Genomic DNA, 23,228 nt, shown 5'->3' on the forward strand with positions numbered 1-23,228 from the left:
CTAAATATGTGACAGTGGCCTGTTCCAGTGGTGGGTGACGTGAAGCCTGATTCTCTGCTATGACATGAAGACTGATTCTGTGCTGACATAAGGCCAGATTCTCTGTTACGGGACCTCTCTCCTGTGTCTGGGTGCCGGGGCCTAAATATGTGACAGTGGCCTGTTCCAGTGGTGGGAGACGTAAAGCCTGATTCTCTGCTATGACATGAAGACTGATTCTGTGCTGACATAAGGCCAGATTCTCTGTTACGGGACCTCTCTCCTCTGCCTGGGTGCCTGGGCCTAAATATGTGACAGTGGCCTGTTCCAGTGGTGGGTGACGTGAAGCCTGATTCTCTGCTATGACATGAAGACTGATTCTGTGCTGACTTAAGGCCAGATTCTCTGTTACGGGACCTCTCTCCTCTGTCTGGGTGCCGGGGCCTAAATATGTGACAGTGGCCTGTTCCAGTGGTGGGTGACGTGAAGCCTGATTCTCTGCAATGACATGAAGACAGATTCTGTGCTGACATAAGGCCAGATTCTCTGTTACGGGACCTCTCTCCTCTGCCTGGGTGCCTGGGCCTAAATATGTGACAGTGACCTGTTCCAGTGGTGGGTGACGTGAAGCCTGATTCTCTGCTATGACATGAAGACTGATTCTGCGCTGACATGAAGCCAGATTCTCTGCTATGGCATGAAGAGACTGATTCTCTGCTGACATGAAGCCAGATTCTTTTCTATGGCATGAAGAGACTGATTCTCTGCTGACGTGAAGCCAGATTCTCTGCTATGGGACCTCTGTCCAATTGATATTGGTTAATTTTTATTTTTTTAATTTTTATTTTAATTCATTTCCCTATCCACATTTGTTTGCAGGGGATTTACCTACATGTTGCTGCCTTTTGCAGCCCTCTAGCTCTTTCCTGGGCTGTTTTACAGCCTTTTTAGTGCCGAAAAGTTCGGGTCCCCATTGACTTCAATGGGGTTCGGGTTCGGGACGAAGTTCGGGTCGGGTTTGGATCCCGAACCCGAACATTTCCGGGAAGTTCGGCCGAACTTCTCGAACCCGAACATCCAGGTGTTCGCTCAACTCTATTCCCGATTACCTGCCCGAATTAGCTTGTGTAAATGCACCTTTATACATGTATTATTAGGTTTCCAACTTTGATTATGTCGGTATTGTCAGACCCTTTGTTTACACTGATCTCTAACTGAGAAAGACAAATAAAACAATCTCAAATAAGAGTCAATCATGAGGCAGTTGTCTGATGAGTTAATCATTGCTGATACCTGACTACAACAGTACAACAGCTCTGGAGTGTCTTGTCCTGCTGTAGACGCTGCATGGAGCAAGCACAGGTGCTCAGGTAAGACTTGTCCTTATTTATAAGACATAGCATTAAATGGAAACTTCATATAACCTGAGGCCTAGTTCGGCCATGCTATATGCAGCTGCCCATATGAGGTGGGGGGACTGTTACCTCAAAAGCAACTTCCTTCTGTCTATGAGGTTACATAGAAGTGAATGAGCTAAGGAGCTTCAAGTGTTACAATTAGGACTCATACACACGATCATTGTTATTTTGCGGTCCACAAATTGAAGATCCGCAAAACACGGATACCAGGTGTGTGCGTTCCGCATTTTGCAGAATGGAATGGCCAGCCCATATTAGAAGAGTCCTATCCTTGTCTGTAATGCGGACAATAATGGGACATGCTTTATTTTTTTGCGGAACCAACATGCGGACATACGGACACGGAACGAACACAGAGTTATTTCTGTTTTTTGCGGCCCCATTGAAGTGAATGGTTCCACATACAGGCTGCAAAAATAAGGAATGGACATAAGTTCGTGTTCACGAGCCCTTAACTGGAAGATGGTGCCTAAGAAGGTATCTTGAACTCTATAGGGAGATTTATCATTACTCTGACAGCTCACTCCACTTTCACATATGGCTAAAGTCAGTTTTAGCCAAGTCAGATTTATGATCGGCCCTTTAAGACTGTAATAAATGTGGTTTGACGGTAGTAGTTTATCCGTCAGTAAGCAGCTTTACAAAAGTCGCACATCTTTACGAAAAAGTCGCACGTCTTTACCAAAAAGTCGCATGTTCTATTAAAAAGTCTCAAAAGATAAGAATGGTCCTCACTGGAGTAAAATTGCGAATTTTTTTGCGACTTTTTAAATAGTCCCAATAGTAAATCTGTCTAGGGATTCATTTACACAAGAAAACACGCCCACTTTCAGAAAACTGGCGAGCATAGTGCAGAGCAGAAAAAAGTCGCAAATTTGTGCGCAGTTATAGCGTTTGCGCATTTTTTTGCAACTTTTTCACTCCATTATTCTGACTTGAGCTAATGATAAATCTGGCCCTATGTGTATAGAATACAAATAGAGAAAGGAGCGCTTCTTGTGCAGGATTATAACAAAAGTAGGTCATTAGCGATAGAGTGGTGTCACACACAGCTTTTTGTGGCAGTTTATAATTGCTATCAATGGTAAAGAGCAAAATTAAGATGTTAGTCGGTGCTACCTCACCACCCATATAGGCAATTACACTTGCCTATTTGCACAGTGCAGATAGTTAAAACAACTTGTATACATTTTGGAGGTTGATGTTATGGGTGAATTGGCATATTTAAAGTCAAACAAAGTAATGGGTCCAGATGGCTTCCACCCAGAAATCCTTACAAAACTCTGATCTGTTGTTCCTGTTCCACTTACTGATTTGTTTAACCAGACCCTCCTAACAGGGGAAATCCTCCCGAAAAAAAATAAAAATATGTTAACCAACTAAAAAACATCAAATTGTTGGATGCAAAACAGCATGGCTTCAGTGAGGGCATATCATGTCAAACTAATCTTATTGATTTCTGTGACTGTCACAAAAGTGATGGACGAAGGTGATGTTATGGATATCACCTACCTGGATTTCAACAAAGTCTTAGATACAGTGCCATATAAAAGATGATGAATAGATATCAGACTGTTGTTAATGTTGTGCATTCTTAGGAGAGACAAGTTATGAGGGTGCACCTGAAGGGTCTGCCCTGGGTCCTATTCTTTTTAATATTTTTGTAGGTGATATACGAGAAGGTTTGGTAAGCAAGATTTACATGTTTGCAAATGACACAAAAGTGTGCAATAGGGTTGATATTCCTGGAGCGATTTGTAACATGGAAATAATATTTAGTTTCTCTGGGCAAATGGTCCAAACAATAGAAGCTGTAGTCCAATGTTTTCAAATTTAAAATACTTGGGGAGAAGTAACCCTCTATCTGACTATCATATTGGCAGTTCTGTGTCAGCCAAGACTTCAGAAGAGAAGCATCTAGGGGTCCTGATATCAGACAGCTTCAAAATGAGTGCACAGTGTGGGCAAGCAGCTTGGAAAGTAAGTAGGTTACTTGGCTGTATAGCTAGAGGTATCCCCAGTAGGAAGAGAGAGATTGTGATCCCACTGTATAGAGCTCTAGGGCGGCCACATCTGGAATTCTGTATCCAGTTCTGGAGACCCCACCTACAATAAGATATTAGATAAAATTGAACGGATGCAAAGGTGGGCTACAAAAATGGTGGAGGGTCTAAAGCATAAAAGCCAGAATCCAAACACAAAAAGAAGCAACAAAACATAACATAATCTCTTCATGTGTCTTTGTTATTTGCTCTTGTTTCTCCTCCTCTAATGCTAGTGCACATAGGCCAAGAATTATAGGAGGAGGGTTTAGTCTGAATATCTTGTCTACACAGAAAGGGGGTAATTTATCATTAGGAGGATATTTGAAGTCAGTTTTGCTTCAGTCTGTGTTGGAGTACTTTGTGCCACATTTATCAAATGTTGCATGTTGTTTGGTAAATTTGGCTTGCCCTTAAACCTAACACTTTGTCTAGAGAAGCTCCTCCAGTTTTCCTACTCCACCCTCCTCCTGGAGTGAGATTGCAACTTATTTGCGACTTTTAAAAAAAGTCTTAATGATAAATCTGGAGTGAAACTCATTAACATAGCTAACCACACCCACTTTTCCTCCCATATTACAAAACTGGAGAGAATGGTGTACACATGCAAAGAGTCTCAAAATTTCGCGCAAGTGAGTGTAAAAAGTCGCAAAAGCCCTATTTTGAGACTTTTTGATGCCAGAATTCTGGAGTGAAGGTATGATAAATCAGGGCCAAAGAGTGGCCATTTTTTTGTGGGGTTTCACCCGTACTTCCATTCCGCAAAAAGACAGAACATGTCCTATCTTTTTGCGGATCGGTGTTTGTGCGGGCGGCAGCAGGCCTTAGGGCAGGAGGCCTTAGGGCTCATGCACACGACCATATGCCTTCCGAGACACACTGTCCGTGAGCGGGCCATATGTCCCGGAGCGGCATACATGATATTATGAGTGTGGAACAATAGTAACCTATGATGCTGTGCGCTCCTGTGCGCACGATGTATGCTGCTCCGGGACATATGGCCCTTAGACTGTAGAATACTAATGCCTGGGAAAAGCTAGGTTACTTCCATATGAATCTGTAATGGAGTCTGCATAATTCTAAATCTACAAAGAAAAAAACCCTTCTCACTCCCAAATAGTGTCACACCTAGGCAGAAAGCTGGGTTGCAATAATGTGGAACTGTAATAGACTACTGAATACTAAATCTAATACTAAATCTCCCTAAAATATACCGATATACAAATACAACCCAGAAAATGGTTGGTAGTGAAAGTCATTGAGACAAAAGGCCTATTCTGAAGGAAACCTTCCCTATCTATAAGAATCTTTTAGATCCTCCTCTCTAGTGATAGTCATTGTTACTCAAGTGGGTAGGGTTTTTATTATGGTATAACAGTGGACATTATAGGCAGAGGGGCATAAGCGGAGACAATACAGCTCCCAGGATGTCCAGACTTATTATGGCGCAGACATCCCAACCTGCAAAAACTCATTTCAGGGAGGTGCACTTCTCATTTCAGGGAGGTTTTCTTTTTTTTTTCTTTCACAAACTTTTTTTACAATTACATTTTCCAAACATATGCAGTATCTGCACACTTTGCTCTGTGGTGTGGAGGACTGGGCTCATTACCCTGCCCCAAATTATCATATTTATGTATATGATTAAAGGGATTCTGTCACCACCTATAAGCCCTGTGAGCTAAACATATGCTCATGTCCAGGGTAGCATTCTGATTTCTAAGGTGGCCTTATAAAAGCTATTTGTGGCTTTATTCTGCGGAAAAACAAGTTTTACTAACCTGTCAATCATTGAATTAAGGTGCCCAAGCAGGGGAGGTCTGTGGATGCATGGTGCCCGGCCGCACTCACCGCCGTTCGTGCCCAGCGACGCCTTCTACTCCTCAGTGCCGCCTCTCCCTCCCTCCCCCTCCTCCCGCTTTGAGATCCCGCGCGTGCGCACAGGCTCAGCCTGAAGCGCCGTTGCGGACTGCTGGCATCGGCTTCTTCTTGCACTGTGCGCACGCGCCGAGAAGGGGGCACTGCTACAGGTTGTCGGAAAGGTTTACTGCGAGTAAACTAGAGATGGGAAGTTCGGATCTTTCACATGAATCGGTTCATTTGAATCAGTTCATTCAAATGAACCGATTCATGAATCGAATCTTCGGTTCATTCGCTGAGCTGGCAAGAAGCAAGTGAACCGAAGCTTAGGTTGCGCAATGCGCATGCGCGGATGCTTCGATTCACTTGCTGACTCGCTGAGTCGGCTCTTGGTCAGGAAGTTTATTCTTTAAAACCCTGTGTGTAATTATCTACCCAACTGTAGGAAAAAAACAAGCATCCAGGGGGTGTGAATTTAACACTGGGGTAAATAATATAATTAAAATGGAGGGTTAAATGTGTAAATGTATTTAAAAAAAATACATCTCTCTCAATAGTTATATAGCTACTGAATGAGACAGAAGAAAGGATGCCTTTAACCACTTAAGGACCACAGGTTTATACCCCCCTAGTGACCAGGCCCTTTTTTACAAATCGGCACTTCACAACTTTAACTGTTTATTGCTCGGTCATGCAACTTGGCACCCAAATGAATTTTATCTCCTTTTCTTCTCACAAATGCAGCTTTCTTTTGGTGGTATTTGATTGCTGCTGAGATTTTTCGTTTTTCTGATATTAATCAAAATAGACCGTAATTTTCTCAAAAAAAGTGTATTTTTAACTTTCTCTGGTTAAATTGTTCAAATATAATTAAATTTCTATACAAGTTTGTGTCAGAATTTATTGTGCTACATGTCTTTGATTAAAAAAAATCCAATAAGTGTATATTTATTGGTTTGTGCAAAAGTTATAGCGTTTGCAAACTATGGTACAAAAATGTGAATTTCCGCATTTTGAAGCAGCTCTGACTTTCTGAGCACCTGTCATGTTTCTTGAGGTGCTAGAAATCCAGGATAGTATAAATACCCCCCAAATGACCCCATTTTATAAAAAAGACACCCCCAAAGTATTCGCGGAGGGGCATGGTGAGTTTATGTATGATTTTTATTTTTTTCACAAGTTAGCGGAAAATGACACTTTCTGAGGAAAAAAAATAAAAAATAAAGTTTCCATTTCTGCTAGCTTCTGGCAAAAAAAAAAAATCTCCCACGGACTCACTATGCCACTCAGTGAATACCTTGGGGTGTCTACTTTCCGAAATGGGGTCATTTGTGGGGTGTGTTTACTGTTCTGGCATTTTGGGCGGGGCTAAATTGTGAGCAACCCTGTAAAGCCTAAAGGTACTCGTTGGACTTTCAGCTCCTTTTCTCACCTAGGCTGCAAAAAAGTGTCACACATGTGGTATCGCCACATTGTGACAAAAAATAAAATTTTACATGAACTCATCATGCCCCTCACTGAATACCTTGGGGTGTCTTCTTTCTAAAATGGGGTCACTTGTGGGGTATTTATACTGCCCTGGCATTTTAGGGGCCCTAAAGCGTGAGAAGTAGTTTGGAATCCAAATGCGTAAAAATGCCCTGTGAAATCCTAAAGGTACTCATTGGAATTTGGGCCCCTTTGCGCACCTAGGCTGCAAAAAAGTGTCACACATGTGGTAACGCCGTACTCAGAAGAAGTAGGGCAATGTGTTTTGGGGTGTATTTTTACATACTGTGTGTGAGAAATATCTCTGTAAATGACAACTTTTTCCATTTTTTTATACAAAGTTGTCAATTTACAGAGATATTTCTCTCACCAAGCATGGGTATATGTAAAAATAAACCCCAAAACACATTGCCCTACTTCTTCTGAGTACGGCGATACTACATGTGTGACATTTTTTTGCAGCCAAGATGCGCAAAGGGGCCGAAAGTCCAACGAGTACCTTTTAGGAGGGCATTTTTAGGCATTTGGATTCCAGACTTCTTCTCACGCTTTAGGGCCCCTAAAATGCCAGGGCAGTATAAATACCCCACATGTGACCCCATTTTAGAAAGAAGACACCCCAAGGTATTCCGTGAGGGGAATGGCGAGTTCATAGAAGATTTTTTTTTTTTGCACAAGTTAGCGGAAATTTATATTTTTTTGTTTTTTCTCACAAAGTCTCCCTTTCCGCTAACTTGTGACAAAAAGTTCAATCTTTCATTGACTCAATATGCCCCTCAGCGAATACCTTGGGGTGTCTTCTTTCCAAGATGGGGTCATTTGTGGGGTGTTTGTACTGCCCTGGCATTTGAGGGTCTCCGCAATCATTACATGTATGGCCAGCATTAGGAGTTTCTGCTATTCTCCTTAGGCCTCATGCACACGACCGTTGTTTGGGTCCGCATCCGAGCCGCCGTTTTGGTGGCTCGGATGCGCCCTATTCATTTCAATGGGGCCGCAAAAGATGCGGACAGCACTCCGTGTGCTGTCCGCATCCGTGGCTCTGTTCCGCGGCCCCGCTAAAAAAATATAACATGTCCTATTCTTGTCCGCGCTTTGCGGACAAGAATAGGCATTTATATTGCCGGCGCAAATTGCGGAAGGCAACACAGGCGCCTTTCGTTTTTTGCGGATCCGCGGTTTGCGGACCGCAAAAAACGGCACGGTCGTGTGCATGAGGCCTTATATTAAGCATACGGGTAATGAGATATTTATTTTTTCGTTCAGCCGCTGGGCTGAAAGAAAAAATGAACGTCACAGATTTCTTCATTCGCATCGATCAGTGTGGATGAAAAAATCTTTGCCAAAAAATGTGCAAAAAAAAAAGAGGGGAAAGGACATAGGAGTGCTTGCGAAGTAAAGCTGCGATCGCTAATAAAGATCCAAAAAGCTCAAAAGTGATCTTTATAGCGCTGCAGCGATTTTACGGTGTTTTTGCAGTGATCAGAAAAAAACTATTTCTGTCACTGTGGTGGGGCGGACTGAACGCAAGTGTGCGCACAAGATCAGGCCTGATCGGGCGAACACTGCGTTTTTTGTAGAGCCTAAGGTGACCCTAATGTACTGATATAGATCTGATTGCGATCAGTCTTGATCACTTACAGATACTATATAGTACTAGTGCTGATTAGCGACAGCGATGACGCTAATCAGCGACTAATCAGTGACTGCGGTGCGGTGGGCTGGGCGCTAACTACCTAACAAGTAGCTAACTAATTGGCGGTGATAAGGGACCCCTAGGCCCCATTCACACGTCCGCAATTCTGTTCCGCATTTTGCGGAACGGAATTGCGGACCCATTCATTTCTATTGGGGCAGACTTTGTCCCGCTCGGATCCAGAATTGCGGATCTGCACTTCCGGGTCCGAACTTCTGTTCCGCAAAAATATAGAACATGTCCTATTCTTGTCCGCAATTGCGGACAAGAAAAGGCATTTTCTATATAGTTCTGGCAATGTGTGGATCCGCAAAATGCGGAAAGCACATTGACGGTGTCCGTGTTCTGCGGATCCGCGGATCCGCAAAACACATACGGACGTCTGAATAGAGCCTTACAGGGGGGTGATCAATGACAGGGGGGTGATCAGGGAGTCTATATGGGGTGATCAGGGGTTAATAAGTGACAGGGGGGGGGGTGTGTGTAGTGTAGTGTGGTGCTTGGTGCTACTTACAGAGCTGCCTGTGTCCTCTGGTGGTCGATCCAAGCAAAAGGGACCACCAGAGGACCAGGTAGCAGGTATATCAGACTCTGTTAACAAAACAGCGTCTAATATACCTTTCTGATGCGATTTATTTAACATCTACAGCCTGCCAGCGAATGATCAGCGCTGGCAGCCTGTAGATCAACTTGTGAACTGCGCGATCCTGTGAACGTGCGCTCCTGTGAGCGCGCGTTCACAGGAAATCTCGGGTCTCGCGAGATGACGCCAATAGGCGTCGCTGAGCCCTGAGAGTGCCGCCGCCTGGACGCCTATCGGCGTTACGTGTGCGGCAAGCGGTTAACATATATATCTCCTTGAGAAGCCAATTTGACCCTAAAGGGTTAATTCAACCTGTAATCTAAACTCTGTCCTGTCACTTCTCTTATCTCTCTGCTGACTGCCATCTGTCCCTTAACCTTATCACTGCTGCAGCCTGGTCATTAGCCTCAGTGTAAACTGTTCTAGTGACTCACGGTTCTTTTAACTCAAAGAATCGAATGAGTCTCTAACTAAGGCTAAGTTCACACGAACGTGGATCAGATATTACGCTCCTCCCTGCTGCCAGCGTCTATCTGCTCTGCTATCTGACCTAGCTGTTTCACACGGATCAGCTCAGTCAGAGGAATCAACTCTTCCGGTTCAGTGAACTAAATCCATTCAAAAGAACGATTCGTTCATGAACCGGACATCACTAGAGTAAACCTTACCGGGATATATTATTTCACATGCGGGCGTCAGGGAGCCGTTATCTAATAGCGGGAGACTCCCTGAACGTCCGGGAGACTTGAGATCCCTGATGGCGCATCAGTGGATATTATAGGAAGACTAGACATTAAGCCTAATATCTGTTTGAGAACATGGCAAGCGCTGCTCTCAGCGCGCGCCATGTTCTCCTCAGCAGCACGGGAGAAGGAGAGAGTCCCTCCCCCCTGTGCCACTGCCACCAATGGACTGCGGCACCTGAGGGGTTAATTGCCAGGGATCGCAGTGCCATGTCAGGTACCGGGTATGTTATACCGCTGCCGTCACCCGCTGCCTACACTTAAATTAATGTGTTAATTATATTAATTGGTGGCGCAGTGCGCCCCCAAAACCCCGGTATTATAAAGTATAATCATTGGTGGCGCAGTGTGCCCCCCCAACCCAAGTATTATAAAGTATAATCATTGGTGGCGCAGTGCACCCCCAACCTCCCCCCTGACAGTATTATAACTATTATAATCATTCGTGGCGCAGTGGCCACAGGCGCCCCCCCCCCCCATTGTTATATTCATTGGTGGCAGTGGCCACAGGACAGGGTCCCCTTTCCTTCTCCTGAATGGTGGTGCAGTGGTAGCTTCTGATTGGAGCCCCAGCAGTGTAATCGTGGGGCTCCGATCGGTTACCATGGCAGCCAGGACGCTACTGAAGCCCTGGCTGCCATGATAATCTCACTGCTACTGTGTGCACAAAGCCCAGGGCACCAGGGAGAGTGTGAAGTCCTACTAACCCTAATAGAGCTCTATTAGGGTGAATAGGACAAGGGAGAGCGGTCTGTGTAGAGGGGGATGTATAGAGAGCGGTCTGAGTAGAGGGGGGATGTATGGAGAGCGGTCTGTGTAGAGGGCGATGTATGGAGAGCGGTTTGTGTAGAGGGGGGATGTATGGAGAGCGGTCTGTGTAGAGGGGGATGTATGGAGAGCGCTCTGTGTAGAGGGGGGTGTATGGAGAGCACTCTGTGTAGAGGGGGGGATGCATGGAGAGTGCTGATGCCTGCTTATGTGGTCACTAGTTGCAGTGGAGCCTCTCTTAACCCCTTAAGGATCGGGCTCATTTTCACCTTAAGGACCAGGCCATTTTTTGCAAATCTGACCAGTGTTACTTTATGTGTAAATAACTTTAAAACACTTTTATTTATCCAGGGCATTCTGAGATAGTTTTTTCGTCACATATTGTACTTCATGACACTTGTAAAATGGAGTAAAAAAAATTCCTTTTTATTTATAAAAATTTTTTACCAAAAATTGGGAAAAATAAGCAAATTTCCAAGTTTCAATTTCTCTACTTCTATAATACCTCCAAAAATAGTTATTCATTTACATTCCCCATATGTCTACTTCACGTTTGGATAATTTTGGGAATGCCATTTTATTTTTTGGGGACATTACAAGGCTTAGAAGTTTAGAAGCAAATCTTGAACTTTTTCTGAAATTTTCCAAAACCAACTTTTTAAGGACCAGTTCAGGTCTGAAGTCACTTTGTGAGGCTTACATAATTGAAACCATCCAAAAATGACCCCATTTTGGAAACTACACCCCTCAAGGTATTCAAAACTGATTTTACAAACTTTGTTAACCCTTTAGGTGTTCCACAAGAGTTAATCACAAATGGGGATAAAATTTTGGAATTTCAATTTTTGGGCAAATTTTCCATTTTAATTCATTTTTTCCAGTAACAAAGCAAGGGTTAACAGCCAAACAAAACTCAATATTTATTGCCCTGATTCTGTAGTTTGCAGAAACACCCCATATGTGGTCGTAAACTGCTGTACAGGCACACAGCAGAGCATAGAAGGAAAGGAATACCATATGGTTTTTGGAAGGCAGATTTTGCTGGACTGGTTTAATTACACCATGTCCCATTTGAAGCCCCCCTGATGCACCTCTACAGTAGAAACTCCAAAAAAGTACCCCATTTTGGAAACTACGGGATAAGGTGGCAGTTTTGTTAGTACTATTTTAGGGCAAATATGATTTTTGGTTGCTCTATATTACACTTTTTTTGAGGCAAGGAAACAAAAAATAGAAATTCTGAAATTTCATCTCCATTTGCCAATAACTCTTGTGGAACACCTAAAGGGTTAACAAAGTTTGTAAAATCAGTTTTGAATACCTTAAAGGGTGTAGTTTCCTAGATGGAGTCACTTTTTTGGATTTTCTACTCTAGGGGTACATCAGGAGGGCTTCAAATGGGACATGGTGTCAAAAAAACAGTCCAGCAAAATCTGCCTTCCAAAAACCATATGGCGTTCCCTTCCCTCTGTGCCCTGCCGTTTGGCCATACAGCAGTTTACAACCATATATGGGGTGTTTCTTCAAACGACAGAATCGGGGCAATAAATAGAGTTTTGTTTAGCTGTTAACCCTTGCTTTGTTACTGAAAAAAATGGTTTTGTTATGTACATCGTTGATCGTGTGCTATTTCTATAGAGCAGGTTGTTATGGAGGTGACAATACCAAATATGACTACTTTTTGGGGGGTTTTGTTTCAGTTTTATACAATAAAGCATTTTTGAAAAAAAAAGATTTTTTAGTGTCTCCACATTCTGAAAGCCATATTTTATTTTTTGGGCGACTGTCTTATGTAGGGGCTCATTTTTTGCGGGATGAGATGTCGGTTTGATTGGCACTATCTTGGGGTGCATATGACATTTTGGTCGCTTGCTATTACACTTTTTGTGATGTAAGGTGACAAAAATGGCTTTTGACACCGTATTTATATATATTTTTTTGCTGTGTTCACCTGAGGGGTTAGGTCATGTATTAGTTTTATAGAGCAGGTTTTTATGGACGCGGCGATACCTAATATGTATACTTTTTTTTATTTATTTAAGTTTTACACAATAATATTTTTGTCTCCAAAAAGTCTGAGAGCAATATTTTTTTTATTTTTTTGGGTGATTGTCCTACAGATGTACCATGGTTAGCACTCCCGCTGTTAACTCAAATTTCTTAACTCATTTCATTATCTTGAGACAAAAGCCATTGAAAAGGAATTGAAGGTGTTTGCTAACCATGTTACATGTATGTAGGGCAGGCATGGCCAACCTGCGGCTCTCCAGCTCTTGTAAAACTACAACTCCCACCATGCCCTGCTGTAGGCTGATAGCTGTAGACTGTCCGGGCATGATGGGAGTTGTAGTTTTGCAACATCTGGAGAGCCTCAGGTTGGCCATCCCTGATGTAGGGGTTCATTTTTTGTGGGATGAGATGTCGGTTTGATTGGTACTATTTTGGGAGGCATATAACTTTTTGATCGCTTGCTATTACAACACTTTTTGTGATGTGAGGTAACAAAAATTGCTCCCTCTGTGATCCCGTCAAGAATCGGTGGCTGAAACGGCAGAGCAGCCCCCGATGGGAGAGGGAGGGAGCTCCCTCCCTGTTAACCCCTTAGATACAGCGGCCCCTACGGACCGCGGCATGGAAGGGGTTAAAAGGCTGACATCTGTGCCAGCACAGATGTCAGCCGTTTCACGCAGAGTGTCAGCAATGTGCTGATACTCTGCTAACCGCTCGGCCATCCTGGAAATGAGAGGGGACGGGCGGATTATATATTCTAAAGCCTTTTTGGGGTGTATTAGTGGAAAAAAAAGCTTGTTAGCTGTTGTGCGGTGAAGTGACAAAATTACTGCCTTTTTTGGGGTGTATTTGTGGAAAAAAGTGTTATTAGCCGTTCAGCGGTGCAGTTATCTGTTTCAAAGCCTTTTTTCAGGTGTATTAGTGAAAAAAAGGGCTTAATAGCCTTTGTGCGGTGAAGTTCCAAAATTACAACCTTTTTGGTGTGTATTGGTGGTAAAAAAAAGTATTATTTGCCGTTCAGTGGTGCAGTTATATGTGCTGAAGCCTTTTTTGGAGTGTATTAGTGGGGAAAAAAGGGCTTATTTGCCTATGTGTGGTGAAGTGAAAAAATTACAGCCTTTTTGGGGTGTATTAGTGAAAAAAAAATGTTATTAGCCGTCCAGCGGTGCAGTTATATGTTCTGAAGCCTTTTTTGGGATGTATTAGTGGAAAAAAAGGGCCTATTAGCATTTGTGCGGTGAAGGACAACATTACAGCCTTTTATTGGGGTTTATTAGTGGAAAAAAAAGTGGTATTAGCTGTTCAGCGGTGCAGTTATATGTTCTAAAGCCTTTTTTGGGGTGTATTAGTGGGAAAAAACGTGTCATTAGCCTTTCAGCGGTGCAGTTACATGTTCTAAAGCCTTTTTTGTGGTGTATTAGTGGAAAAAAGGGTTTATTTGCCGTTCAGTGGTGCAGTTATATGTGCTGAAGCCTTTTTTGGAGTGTATTAGTGGGAAAAAAGGGCTTATTTGCCTATGTGCGGTGAAGTGACAAAATTACAGCCTTTTTGGGGTGTATTAGTGGAAAAAAAAGTGTTATTAGCCGTACAGCGGTGCAGTTATATGTTCTGAAGCCTTTTTTGGGGTGTATTAGTGGGAAAAAAGGGCCTATTAGCATTTGTGCGGTGAAGTGACAACATTACAGCCTTTTTTTGGGGGTTATTAGTGGGAAAAAAAAGTATTAGCTGTTCAGCGGTGCAGTTATATGTTCTAAAGCTTTTTTGGGGTGTATTAGTGAGAAAAAAGGGCTTATTTGCCTTTGTGCAGTGAAGTGACAACATTACAGCCTTTTTTTGGGGGTTATTAGTGGGAAAAAAAAGTGGTATTAGCTGTTCAGCGGTGCAGTTATATGTTCTGAAGCCTTTTTTGGGGTGTATTAGTGGGAAAAAGGGCCTATTAGCATTTGTGCAGTGAAGTGACAACATTACAGCCTTTTTTTGGGGGTTATTAGTGGTAAAAAAAAGTATTATTTGCCATTCACCGGTGCAGTTATATGTTCTAAAGCCTTTTTTGGGGTGTATTAGTGGGAAAAAAAAGTGTTATTAGCCGTTCAGTGGTGCAGTTATATGTTCTAAAGCCTTTTTTGGGGTGTATTAGTGGGAAAAAAGGGCTTATTTGGCATTCAGTGGTGCAGTTATATATTCTAAAGCCTTTTTGGGGTGTATTAGTGGAAAAAAAAGCTTGTTAGCCGTTGTGCGGTGAAGTGACAAAATTACTGCCTTTTTTGGGGTGTATTTGTGGAAAAAAGTGTTATTAGCCATTCAGCGGTGCAGTTATCTGTTTTAAAGCCTTTTTTCGGGTGTATTAGTGGGAAAAAAAAGCTTATTAGCCTTTGTGCGGTGAAGTTACAAAATTACAACCTTTTTGGTGTGTATTGTTGGTGAAAAAAGTATTATTTGCCGTTCAATGGTGCAGTTATATGTTATAAAGCCTTTTTTAGGGTGTATTAGTGAAAAAAGGGCTCATTTGCTGTTCAGCGGTGCAGTTATATGTTCTAAAGTCTTTTTTGGGGTGTATTAGTGGAAAAAAAGGTGGTATTAGCTGTTCAGCGGTGCAGTTATATGTTCTGAAGCCTTTTTTGGGTATATTAGTGGTAATAAAAAGTATTATTTGCTGTTCATTGGTGCAGTTGTATGTTCTAAAGCCTTTTTGGGAGTGTATTAGTGGGAAAAAAGGGCTTATTTGGCATTCCGTGGTGCAGTTATATGTTCTGAAGCCTTTTTTGTGGTGTATTAGTGGAAAAAAAGGCTTGTTAGCCGTTGTGCGGTGAAGTGACAAAATTACAGCCTTTTTTGGGGGTTTATTAGTGGAAAAAGTGGTATTAGCTGTTCAGCGGTGCAGTTATATGTTCTAAAGCCTTTTTGGGGTGTATTAGAGGGAAAAAAAGTGGTATTAGCTGTTCAGCGGTACAGTTATATGTTCTGAAGCCTTTTTTTCGGTGTATTAGTGGTAAATAAAAGTATTATTTGCTGTTAAGTGGTGCAGTTATATGTTCTGAAGCCTTTTTGGGGGTTTATTAGTGGGAAAAAAGGGCCTATTTGGCATTCAGTGGTGCAGTTATATGTTCTAAAGCCTTTTTTGGGGTGTATTAGTGGGAAAAAAGGCTTGTTAGCCGTTGTGTGGTGAAGTGAACACATTACAGCCTTTTTTGGGGGTTTATTAGTGGAAAAAAAGTGGTATTAGCTTTTCAGCAGTGCAGTTATATGTTCTAAAGCCTTTTTTGGGATGTATTAGTGGGAAAAAGGGCTTATTTGCCTTTGTGCAGTGAAGTGTCAAAATTACAGCCTTTTTGGGGTGTATTAGTGGTAAAAAAAAAGTATTATTTGCCATTCAGCAGTGCAGTTATATGTTCTAAAGCCTTTATTGGGGTGTGTTAGTGGGAAAGAAAAGTGTTATTAGCCGTTCAGCGGTGCAGTTATATGTCCTAAAGCCTTTTTTGGGGTGTATTAGTGGGAAAAAGGGCCTATTAGCATTTGTGCAGTGAAGTGACAACATTACAGCCTTTTTTTGGGGGTTATTAGTGGTAAAAAAAAGTATTATTTGCCATTCACCGGTGCAGTTATATGTTCTAAAGCCTTTTTTGGGGTGTATTAGTGGGAAAAAAAAGTGGTATTAGCCGTTCAGTGGTGCAGTTATATGTTCTAAAGCCTTTTTTGGGGTGTATTAGTGGGAAAAAAAGGGCTTATTTGGCATTCAGTGGTGCAGTTATATATTCTAAAGCCTTTTTGGGGTGTATTAGTGGAAAAAAAAGCTTGTTAGCCGTTGTGCGGTGAAGTGACAAAATTACTGCCTTTTTTGGGGTGTATTTGTGGAAAAAAGTGTTATTAGCCATTCAGCGGTGCAGTTATCTGTTTTAAAGCCTTTTTTCGGGTGTATTAGTGGGAAAAAAAAGCTTATTAGCCTTTGTGCGGTGAAGTTACAAAATTACAACCTTTTTGGTGTGTATTGTTGGTGAAAAAAGTATTATTTGCCGTTCAATGGTGCAGTTATATGTTATAAAGCCTTTTTTAGGGTGTATTAGTGAAAAAAGGGCTCATTTGCTGTTCAGCGGTGCAGTTATATGTTCTAAAGTCTTTTTTGGGGTGTATTAGTGGAAAAAAAGGTGGTATTAGCTGTTCAGCGGTGCAGTTATATGTTCTGAAGCCTTTTTTGGGTATATTAGTGGTAATAAAAAGTATTATTTGCTGTTCAGTGGTGCAGTTGTATGTTCTAAAGCCTTTTTGGGAGTGTATTAGTGGGAAAAAAGGGCTTATTTGGCATTCCGTGGTGCAGTTATATGTTCTGAAGCCTTTTTTGTGGTGTATTAGTGGAAAAAAAGGCTTGTTAGCCGTTGTGCGGTGAAGTGACAAAATTACAGCCTTTTTTGGGGGTTTATTAGTGGAAAAAGTGGTATTAGCTGTTCAGCGGTGCAGTTATATGTTCTAAAGCCTTTTTGGGGTGTATTAGAGGGAAAAAAAGTGGTATTAGCTGTTCAGCGGTACAGTTATATGTTCTGAAGCCTTTTTTTCGGTGTATTAGTGGTAAATAAAAGTATTATTTGCTGTTAAGTGGTGCAGTTATATGTTCTGAAGCCTTTTTGGGGGTTTATTAGTGGGAAAAAAGGGCCTATTTGGCATTCAGTCGTGCAGTTATATGTTCTAAAGCCTTTTTGGGGTGTATTAGTGGGAAAAAAGGCTTGTTAGCCGTTGTGTGGTGAAGTGAACACATTACAGCCTTTTTTGGGGGTTTATTAGTGGAAAAAAAGTGGTATTAGCTTTTCAGCAGTGCAGTTATATGTTCTAAAGCCTTTTTTGGGATGTATTAGTGGGAAAAAGGGCTTATTTGCCTTTGTGCAGTGAAGTGTCAAAATTACAGCCTTTTTGGGGTGTATTAGTGGTAAAAAAAAAGTATTATTTGCCATTCAGCAGTGCAGTTATATGTTCTAAAGCCTTTATTGGGGTGTGTTAGTGGGAAAGAAAAGTGTTATTAGCCGTTCAGCGGTGCAGTTATATGTCCTAAAGCCTTTTTTGGGGTGTATTAGTGGGAAAAAAGGGCTTATTTGGCATTCAGTGGTGCAGTTATATATTGTAAAGCCTTTTTGGGGGTGTATTAGTGGGGAAAAAAAGCTTGTTAGCCGTTGTGCGGTGAAGTGACAAAATTACAGCCTTTTTTGGGGTGTATTTGTGGAAAAAAGTGTTATTAGCCGTTCAGTGGTGAAGTTATTTGTTGTGAAGCCTTTTTTCGGGTGTATTAGTGAAAAAAAGGGCTTATTAGCCTTCGTGTGGTGAATTTACAAAATTACAACCTTTTTTTGTGTGTATTGGTGGTAAAAAAAAGTATTATTTGCCGTTCAACAGTGCAGTTATATGTTCTAAAGCCTTTTTATGGGTGTATTAGTGAAAAAAGGGCTCATTTGCTGTTCAGCGGTGCAGTTATATGTTCTAAAGCCTTTTTTGGGGTGTATTATTGGAAAAAAAGGTGGTATTAGCTGTTCAGCGGTGCGGTTATATGTTCTGAAGCCTCTTTTGGGTATATTAGTGGTAATAAAAAGTATTATTTGCTGTTCAGTGGTGCAGTTATATGTTCTAAAGCCTTTTTTGGGGTGTATTAGTGGGAAAAAAGGGCTTATTTGGCATTCAGTGGTGCAGTCATATGTTCTAAAGCCTTTTTTGGGGTGTATTAGTGGAAAAAAAGGCTTGTTAGCTGTTGTGCGGTGAAGTGACAAAATTACAGCCTTTTTGGGGGGTTTATTAGTGGGAAAAAAAGTGGTATTAGCTGTTTATGTCACGGAACCATGAACCAGACGTACAACAAGAGATAAGTGAAAATAAGAAGGCTTTATTGAAAATAAAGCTGTAAAGCAAAAGTCCAAACGGATGGTGAAACCGAGCAGAGTCTTTGCGAAGCCAGAGGTCAGGAACCAGAAGGGTAGTCAGACGAAGCCAGGATCAGGAACCAGCAGGGTAGTCAGACGAAGCCAGGATCAGGAACCAGCAGGGTAGTCAGACGAAGCCAGGATCAGGAACCAGAAGGGTAGTCAGACGAAGCCAGGATCAGGAACCAGCAGGGTAGTCAGACGAAGCCAGGATCAGGAACCAGAAGCAGCAGCAGTCTTAGAAGCATGTGAACACAAGAGGACCAAGCAAGGAACTGAAGCCACAGACCTCCTATATATATGAGCTAGGCATCCAGCTCCTCCCAGGGGAAGGAGGAGCCGCAGGGTGGAAGGCTACAAGAAACCCAGAAACCAAGATGGCCGCCAGCACATGTCAAACGAAGGAGAGCAGCAAGCAGGTAAGACCATGACAGTACCTCCCCCTCAAGGGCCCCTCCTCCGCGGAGCACAAAACGGTTTCTGAGGGAAGCGTGCGTGGAAGGCTCGGAGCAAGGCAGGAGCATGGACATCTGCGGAGGGAACCCAGGAACGCTCCTCTGGACCATAACCACGCCAATGGACCAAAAACTGCAACCGACCGCGGACCAGGCGTGAGTCCAGGATATTGCTCACCTCATATTCCTCACGATTGCCCACTTGGACCGGACAAGGCCGAGGAACCGAGGAAGTGAAACGATTACACACCAGTGGCTTCAACAGGGAGACATGAAACACGTTGGAGATCCGCATGCCAGGAGGAAGCGCAAGGGCATAGGCTACCGGGTTTACCCTGCGAAGCACTCGGAAGGGACCAACAAAACGAGGCGCCAGCTTGGGAGTGGGCACTCGAAGGTTGAGGTTGCGGGTGGACAACCATACACGGTCTCCGACCTGGTAGGAAGGAGCAGGCGCTCGTCTGCGATCAGCCTGGAGTCTCTGGCGCTGCGCAGAGACCTCAAGGGACTTCTGGATCTGTACCCAAGAAGCACGTAGGACGGAAAGGTGATCCTCCACAGCCGGAATATCCTGGGGAGAGAATACCTCCGGTAACACGGCAGGTTGGAACCCATAATTGGCCATGAAGGGAGACGTCCCAGAGGAAGAGTTCACCGCCGTGTTCCTGGCAAACTCAGCCCAAGGCAGGAGGTCAACCCAATTGTCTTGGTGATCGGAGACATAGCAACGAAGGAATTGCTCCAAGGCCTGATTGGATCGTTCTGCGGCCCCATTGGACTGAGGGTGGTAGGCCGAGGAGAAGGAGAGATGAATCCCCAACTGGGAGCAAAAGGCGCGCCAGAACCTGGACACAAACTGACTCCCCCGATCCGACACAATCTCCTTAGGCAAACCGTGCAACCGGAAGACCTCCCTGGCAAAAATCGTGGCCAACTCTTGTGCAGAGGGTAACTTCTTGAGAGGAACACAGTGGCACATTTTGGAAAACCGATCCACAATCATGAGAATGACCGTATGGCCTCGGGATGCAGGGAGGTCCACAATGAAATCCATCCCCAGGTGTGACCATGGGCGCTCCCCGGTGGCTATGGGTTGCAGAAGGCCCAACGGAAGGTGCCGAGGGGACTTACTCTGGGCACAAACGGAGCATGCCGCTACATATGCGGCGATGTCGGAACGTAGGGAAGGCCACCAGAACAGACGTGAAACAGCCCAGGACAGCTGATTCTTTCCAGGATGCCCCGCGGTCTTGGAGTTATGGTAGGTTCGCAACAACCGAGTGCGCAACTCCTCAGGCACAAAACATCTGCCGTTGGGTCTCCCAGAGGGAGCACCAGATTGAGCCGCCAAAATCTGCTCACCCAGGGGAGAGGTCAGGCTGGTGCGAATGGCGGCCAGGATCTGATTCGGAGGTATGACCGAAATCGGAATCGACTCCTCCCTGGACAGCTCGGAGTACTGCCGTGATAAGGCATCCGCCCTGATGTCCTTGGAACCGGGTAGGTAGGAGACCACGTAATTAAAACGTGACAAGAACAGAGCCCATCTGGCCTGACGTGGTGTGAATCTCTTGCCCTTCGAAAGGTAGGTCATTTTCTTCGCGGTCCGTCAGGATGAGAACCGGAACCACCGAACCCTCGAGCAAGTGCCTCCATTCTTTAAGGGCCTGCACGATGGCCAATAACTCCCTGTCACCAATCTGATAGTTGCACTCCGCGGAAGACAGTTTCCGGGAGTAAAACCCACAAGGAAGCAGAGGACCCTCTGGTGTTCTACGCTGAGACAGAAGGGCGCCTACTCCCGTCTCAGACGCGTCCACCTCGAGGACAAAGGGCAACCCAGGGTTGGGATGCGACAGAATCGGAGCTGACACAAAGGCGGACTTTAGGGCCTCAAAAGCTCGGATGGCCTCGAGCGGCCAGACCTGGGAATTACTGCCCTTACTGGTCAGATCCGTGAGAGGCTTGGCCAGCATGGAAAAGTCCCTGATGAACTTCCGATAATAATTGGCGAAGCCCAAAAAGCGCTGCAGGGAACGAAGACCACTGGGCTGGGGCCACTGTAAGACAGCCGAAACCTTCTCAGGATCCATGGAGAACCCCTCAGCGGAAATGATGTAACCTAAGAAGGTTACCTGGGATCGGTGAAATTCGCATTTCTCAAGCTTACCGAACAGCTTGTTCTCTCGTAACCGTTGCAACACTCGTCTGACATCCAGAATGTGGGCCTCCATGGATTCAGAATATACCAAGATGTCATCCAAATAGACTACCACACACTGCTGCAACAGGTCACGGAAAACATCGTTGATGAATTCCTGAAAGACTGCGGGCGCATTGCACAACCCAAAGGGCATAACCAAGGATTCGTAATGATCGGTCCTGGTGTTAAACGCGGTCTTCCACTCATCGCCCGCCTTGATCCTTACCAGGTTATATGCCGCCCTCAGGTCGAGTTTGGTAAAGACCGTGGCCCCTTTAAGGCGATCGAACAGCTCGGAAATCAAGGGTATCGGGTAAGCGTTCTTGATCGTGATGCGATTGAGACCCCTGTAATCGATGCAAGGCCTCAACTCACCGCCCTTCTTTTTCACAAAGAAAAATCCAGCCCCTGCCGGGGACGAAGATTTGCGAATGTGTCCGCGTGAAAGCGCCTCCCTCACGTACTCCTCCATGGCCTCATTCTCCGCTACCGACAGTGGATAGACTTTGCCACGAGGAGGAACGGCACCAGATTGTAACTCTATGGCACAATCGTATGGGCGGTGCGGAGGTAGGGCAACCGCGCGCACCTTATCGAATACATCCCGGTACTCCTCGTATTCAGGAGGCAACAGAGAGTCCGAAGAAGTGCACAGCAACTTGACAGACCCATGGATGCAACTAGCCCCACACTGCGGTGACCACGAGAGGATCTCGACCGATCTCCAATCGAAAGTCGGATTATGCTTCTGGAGCCAGGGGTACCCCAAGACCACCGAGTAGTGTGGAGACAAAATAACCTGGAGGCAGACCGACTCTCTGTGAACGGCACCAATGGCTATCCCCACTGGAAGGGTCTCATGAGTCACGTGTGGCGGCAGAAGGGGTCTGCCGTCTATCGCCTCAAGAGCCAGTGGGGAACCTCGAGCCTGCAGAGGAATGGAATTGGCGGCAGCGAACACACTATCAATGAACAAACCACCAGCACCAGAGTCCACCAACGCCTGGGTCGTCACCGAGCCCCCGACCCAGGAGAGGACAACAGTGATCAGTGGTTTGTCAACACGGGAAACCGGGGACGAGGAGACTCCACCCAAGATCTGCCCCCGACAGGATCTCAGGGTACGAGCGTTTCCCGGACGGTTCGGACATGCCAACCGAAAATGCCCACCGAGACCACAGTACATGCATCGGCCCTCGCGTCTCCGGAGTGCCCTCTCCCCCTCGGACAGGCGAGCAAACCCCAGCTGCATGGGTTCACCCCCAGACAAGTCATCCCCAGGAGGCGTGGGAGGAGAGGGAGGCACGGGTGGGACAGCAAACGTAGGCACCAATCTGTTAGAAGACCTCCGCAGGTTCTCCTTAAAGGAAGGTCTCTCCCTGAGTCTGGTGTCAATCAAAATCAGGAAAGAAATAAGAGACTCGAGCTCAACTGGTAGGTCCTTAGCTGCAACCTCATCCTTCAAGGCATCCGAGAGACCATGAGAGAAAGCAGCGACCAGAGCCTCATTATTCCAGCCCACCTCTGCTGCCAGGGTACGAAACTCAATGGCGTATTCAGCTACGGATCGTGAACCCTGTCTGATGGACATAAGGAGCTTCGCAGCAGAGGCAGCACGAGCCGGCACATCGAATACCTTCCGAAGAGAAGCAAGAAAACCGGAAAACTCGGCAACCACCGGATTGTTGTTCTCCCATAAAGGGCTGGCCCAGGCCAAGGCCTTGTCCGAGAGCAGCGAGATCAAGAAGCCCACCTTTGATCTCTCAGTAGGAAAGGCATGTGGCAGCAACTCGAAATAAATGCCCACCTGGTTAAGGAAACCTCGGCACTGAGTTGGCTCTCCCCCAAAGAGCTGTGGAAGAGGGGCAGAACCGGTCATACCCCGAAACACCGCAGGCGCAACAACAGGTGTCGGGGTAGACTCTGGCGCAACAACCGGAGCGGCAGTAGGAGCGAGCCCAGGAGCGACAACCGACCCATCGGCAACGGGAGCGAAATGAGCCGTGCGTTCAAGCAGGGTTTGCAACGCCACAGCGAACCGACCCAACAGGTGATCCTGCTGATCAAGTCTGGCAACCAGCGTGGGTAG

General features: G+C 44.7%; 1 protein-coding gene across 1 annotated transcript in view; it reads left to right on the plus strand.

Moving 5' to 3' along the window:
• Positions 1–1,253: 1,253 nt before the first annotated feature.
• The window catches only part of LOC121003602 (solute carrier organic anion transporter family member 1C1-like), a 216,530-nt gene continuing 194,555 nt past the window's right edge, over positions 1,254–23,228 (plus strand). The window contains exon 1 of the mRNA XM_040435465.1: positions 1,254–1,349. The gene's annotated coding sequence lies outside the window, so the exon portion shown is untranslated. The remainder of the gene's footprint in view (positions 1,350–23,228) is intronic.

This window comes from Bufo bufo, chromosome 1, assembly GCF_905171765.1.
Source record: "Bufo bufo chromosome 1, aBufBuf1.1, whole genome shotgun sequence".
Lineage (NCBI taxonomy): Eukaryota > Metazoa > Chordata > Amphibia > Anura > Bufonidae > Bufo > Bufo bufo.